The sequence below is a fragment of the Chroicocephalus ridibundus genome, chromosome 4 (assembly GCF_963924245.1).
Source record: "Chroicocephalus ridibundus chromosome 4, bChrRid1.1, whole genome shotgun sequence".
In the NCBI taxonomy this organism is placed as follows: Eukaryota; Metazoa; Chordata; class Aves; order Charadriiformes; family Laridae; genus Chroicocephalus; species Chroicocephalus ridibundus.
Genome location: NC_086287.1, coordinates 24,481,513 through 24,487,512, shown reverse-complemented (window position 1 = coordinate 24,487,512; position 6,000 = coordinate 24,481,513).

The following is a 6,000-nucleotide window of genomic DNA, read 5'->3' as shown; positions in this document are numbered from 1 at the left end:
AGACTTGCTTAATCTAAACACACTAGGATAATACAGAGAGGCAAGTTGTATAAATGTTGGACTTGGATTAAAGATTGTTCCATTATAGACGTATCCCTGGTTATACAAATATATTTATTTGTGTATAGATGCGTTTGTACACTATACATATATACGGTGAAGATCCCTGCCCATGCTAGAAAAAACTAATGAAAAATTATTTTCACAAAATATTGCATTGCGAAAGGTAATAAAGCAAACAACCTTAATTTGCATTTAACGTTGAAAAGTGATTGGTTTGTCCTGTTGTTTCACGGTTTGAGAAGTATATTCAAATGAAAATAAAAATAAAAATGGCAGGCTGCTGATTAACAATACAACGAATCAAAATGAATATGAAACAGCTTTCAGATATCCACTGCTCCCAAACTTTCCTCTGTCCCTACCTCATGTTTTTCAGCTTTTGTATCTTTGATTTTCCTTTCAGCCTTCCTCTCACACTTCCACTGAAGGTTGCACAAATAGTGTAAGTGATAGACTGTTCCCTATACCTTTTTCTTTAGGGGATTAATTTTGCTAATAGCTTTCAAATCAAGTGTGCTGTCACCAGCCACCTTGTCACTCTTACACCATGGAGGGAGGAGCTGATAAGAAGAGAGAGAGGTCACAGACATGCAGAAAATGCAGTGTAAGCCAGATGAACTATTTGGATGAAGACAGTGAGGCTTGTCTCATTTTAGAAGGCCCACGTAATCCTCCATCAACACCCGACCAAAATAGGGCCACTGCATTCCCAAAATGTAAACCAGGTGTCATCCATCCTTTTTCCCAAATGATTTGTCCTCTGGTGGATGGCCAAAAGGTAGGTATTAAGTTTCATTCACAGCATAGACTTGTTATCAGAAGATGGGGGAGGACTTGGGATATGTGGCCTAGAACACTGCTGATCCATTCCAGTCAAAAGTTCTTCCCCCTCAGTTTCCTTTATGAAGAAAACTCTCAGTGGCAACTCCACAGAGCAGGAGATCCCCTCCTTGATCAGGAATTGTGCCACAAGGTCACAAATATAGTTACGCTCTGCCTATGGCTCAATATCTCTTCAGCTTACAGCTGTCTCAGGCTGGTTCCTCTCATAAACTTCCCTGGCAGTAGTGTGGCAGGAGTAGGAGAGCCAAAAACCACTGAATTTGAGCAGTTTCTGTTAGGTGGAGAAACTGTAGGAACACCCAGCCGAGCGGTCAGTAGCTCTAAATGATGCTGTCAGCTATATAAGCTGGAACAGAGTTTTCACATTGACCTGCCATTGCTAAGCAGAACTGAGAACAAAGACTGTGGTGGTCCCTGGTATATACCATGCGCTGTGTTTAGATACAGGAAAAACACTTGTGATAAGACAGGAGGAGAAAATCTTAAGGGAAGACATAGTTTGTGGGGAAGAAAATGAAAAAAATATAAAAGTAAGAATATGTAATTTCCAGAAGATATGCATATCTATGGGGCACGGCCATTTCATCTTCCACTTTGCATTATCTTTGCCTGTGGTCAAGTTGGGGCAAAGTTGAAAGTTGCTGGCATTTGCTATCTGTCCTGCGGGGGTGAAAATGGCTGTATGAAATACAGGAACAGAGATTAACTGCAGCATTTTCCCTCACCTTCTTTCATTTTCTTTCATAAATTATAACAGCACAATCACCCGTGTTTATTACATCGCACTTGGTGATTTGGGGCTTGAGATTCTGGGGTAAGATAAGGGGAAGTTAAGAAATGAAAGGGTAGGGGAAAGAAGGAGGGAAAAGGAGTACAAAAAGAGAAAAGCAGGCAGCATGAGAAGAGTTATGTCCTTGGAAGCAATAAATAAGCTGAAGTGAAGAACTAATAGTAAGAAAGAGTTAATCCAGAGCATACCTCAGCATAGATGCATAAAATAACAATCTCAATTACACAAGCAGCAGCAGTGGAGTAGTCAATCCATTGGCAGAAAGGAGGTGAAAGCTAGCAAAGGTGATTAAATAGCAGCAAAGAAAAGTCATTCAAAAGGCTTGAATATGCTATAGCATTTAGCAAGGCAAATTAAATGGCAGGAACAAGCAAGCTGTGAAATGGCTGGACAAAAAACTGTCAGAATTTGCAACAGAGCAGCAGAGAAGCAGAGGACATGGGAAGTCAGAGGTAAAGTCCTGTCCGTGGCCCTGAGGGCCAGGAGAATGGACATCCTTCTGGCTGCTGCAGCTGGAAAAGAGTTTTTCACCAGCTACCTCAGCAATACTACAAACTTGTTCAATTCCCATTGCGTGACTAGCTGTTTCTAGTGGAAGTTCAGAAGTTTCTTCAGAGCGATGTTATGCTCTATGCTGATGAAGATGGGGAAGTAGACTAGAAATAGAATTCCTCAATTTTTCAAACATGGATAGCTGTCAGGAGTCTTGGATAAATACCTATTTCTTGATTGTTTCTTGAGAATGAATGGCAGTATTGATAACAGGTGATGCATTCTGCTGTTTTGGAAGGAAAATAAGACAGTGGCAGCTGGGGTGTGTGGGTGGGTGATGTTGTAGTTGACAAGGAACTGGTAACCAACAAAAGAGTGGAAAAGAGGAAAAAAAGTATTTCATTACTTAAGAGAGTGCAGGAGCTGAATCCATTTGACTTGTGAAGAGAAGGTTCATATGTCATTTGATCATCATTTATAAGTAGTTGCATGAAGAAAATTATGTATAATCAGTAGTAGGAACCAATGACTGAAAATTCAAGACAGATGAACTTAAAGATATAATTAGCATTGAAGAAAATTAACCATCATGATGGATTATCAAGAGTTTGACTACCTTTCTAAGCTGTATGTTCTTTCTCAGTTAAAACTTACCCCCTTAATGCAAGCATTTTTAAATCAAATTAGGCGTACTCTAGCAATGCTACATAGACCCCTTAGATGATTACATTGCTACTTTAAAAACATAACAGCTATTAAAGATTATTTTGTTTAATTTCATGGTACAGAGTGTATGAAGATATAAAGTATTTCTGGTATTTACAAAATTAATTGAAATTAAACCAGTATATGAAAAGTTAAGAAGGCTGGCATTATTCTTCACTTTTGTGGTGCCTTCTGCTCTTTTTAATGCTATTTAACAGTTTGCACACGCTATCAGAAAGTTCTGTTTTAGTGAAAGTAGAAAAATTAATTACAGGGAGTTATGAAAGTAAACTGAGCCTCAGCAGATTTCTTGTGGCCTTCTACTATTTCTAGTCTAAAAAATTCCTAAGCAGTAAATAGTGTTTTGTTCACCTGAACTCAAGTGAATAAAGTTCCTAGGCCTCTGAAACCAGCCTGCATGATGTAACGATACTACAGTTAGATCTGCCTGGATCTCTGTTAAAAGCAAAAACAAATAAACAACCCCATGCAGATTCATGTTTTCCTTTTATATAAACCACCATAGTTTCATTCACTCCATTTAAGTTATACCAGTGCACATCAGTTAAGAATCTGAACCATAAAGTATATACTATTTTATCCTTCTACAGGAACTTTCTGTCTGATAATCTTCACTTATGAGAAGGATTTCCTTGTGAAGGAAATGATGCTCATTTGTCCCATTTTACAGATAAGGAATACAATATCTGTACAGACCACAATACATGGTTTTGACATTTATTTCTTTCAAAGCAGGCCTTTGACATTTGGGTTCTTCATCCAAGTTGCAAATTACCTTTTGGGACCCAACTCTGCCAGGTATTGCATATACGTGAAAAGACAGCTTTGCTCATAATATGTACTATTTAAAAAAAGAAAAAAAGAAAAAAAAAAAGATGTGGTGAATGATGAAACAGGCACTGAGGAGGAAAAAGATCTCAAAGACATGCATAAGCAGTTACATGAGAAGAAAACCCAAAGGAAATACTTGAGTTAAATAAAATAATACACGATGCATAATAAACCCATGAATAATGAATGAAAACCATCACTAACAGTCCTTACCCATTTCTGGCCACCCATCTAGTCATTATCAGATGACAATTTTACCTTACAAAAGAAATTATTCACAAGGAATTTGGAGTGCTTTTAAGTTTTAGGCTATGTCAAGGACAGTGACCAGAGCATAAAAGATGGATTAGGAAAAAGTGTGTAGACAGCCATGGGATATAACAGATCCCCAATTCTGAGATTTATCCTGCCTTGCTTGGGCACATTGGTCTTGTAGATAAACATTAGTGATAGAGTATAAAGACTTGCTAAATGTGGAAAAAAAGCATTACCAATATTTCTGGGTTGAAACTGCTAGAAGGTTACAAACACAGCTGGTAATTAAAAAACCTAAAAGCAGAAAGCAGAAGCAGTTAGCAATCAGTAATAGATCGACGAGGAGGAGTAAATAATGAGGAAGAATGCAGACAAGTGCAGAAAGACATATAGAGCATTCAAAATGCTAACAGATGACAGGCAGTTCAGTGCAGATGAATGAAATGTAATTATGACTTTGATGAGCTTTCATGGCACAAGACTACTCTTTGTTCGAGATAAAATATGAGGAGTATAGATGAAAACAGAAGAAAAAATTGGGAGGCAAGTCATTGTGCATTATTAATGACTGATAAGAAACAGAAATAAAAAATACAACTCAATGCATTTAATGAGTCTTAATAGTCCAGTCATGTATGGCTGTGGATTGGTATGCGCATGCGTCATAAAATATGAGCACTTGGAAAAACAGTGAGAAACAAAAGGGAGCTTCTTCATGTACTGTTAAATACAAGGTGTCTGTCTGAGCACTGAGCTAGAAAAAGATCATCAGTTTCCCTGACTTCTGCTTCTTCATCCATAACTTTTTTAATCAAGATGTGTAACTTGAACAATTGACCTGGTGGTTTATGGATGTTTTGCACGTTTCTCTAAAGTGTCAAACAATGGCATGGCCAGAAGTAGCGGGGTGTTGGCATAGCTATAACAATTCTTTGATTCATGGCATCAAAATTTGTGCAGTGTGGTCTGACTCAGCTGACTCAATAGAGTTTTCCCTGCACAAACAGGAGACTTTTTTTGTCCGTTTATCTCAGAAGTATAGAACTACAGATTTGTAATAGTAATCAAATCCATAGGAAGCAATTTCATGCCCTCTCTTCTAGTACAAATGCTGAAGAGATATTCCCAAAGGACCTACTCCCATGCCTCTAAGGACAGATTTCCCAGGAGATGATAAATTTCTTAATGTTATCCACTGCCAATCTAGAATAAGTCTAGCTAAGTCAAACTGATTCTATGAGAACTTAAGGTAAGTGATAGGAGACCAGGTCCTGAGGATATGGACAATGAAGAGTCCACAGGTACTGCAATGCACTCCTTAGCTCAGATATCACTTGGCACAAACATGATTCAGCATTTCTAGCCAGTTTAGAATATGGAAAGGAAAAAAAAAAGGGGGGGGGGGGACCCAAAAGAACTGCTAACTCCAATCACACAACTGAAAATTGTGAGATTCAAAACCTGCATTTCTAGTGGAAATCATGATGGCAATCTGCAACATGATGTGTAAGTCTAAAACAATATTGATCAGGAATTTCTTTTTTCCAGTAATTGTCTTATCCACTTACTTTGTATCGGTTGGTTGATGGGTTTGTTGGGTTTTTTGGCTTTTTTTTCCAGTTTGAGGATTTGTGGTTTTGAAAGTTAGAGACTTTTTTTTTCCCTTTAAATTAGAGGTGTGACTATTGACTCATTTGCAGTGGGGGATCAACCAGGGCTGGTTAAAGTTGTTACCTCCCCCAGTTGTCCGCCCATCTCTTTCCTCATTTTCCCTCAGCAGGAAGAGCTTTCTTAGACTGGCAGCAACTCCTGATAGTTACCAGTTTACAGCCTAGCATAAAAAAGGAAGCTAAAAATTGACCCTTGTCAGTGGTAATACTTCTTTTGCTGTCAACTGCAGATGCTGAAGAATACATCTCAGTAATACCTGCTGGGCAAAAAGTACCTGCAGGAGCACAGCAAAGGGCTTTGAGCAATAATTGCTTGAACCACCCTAGTTT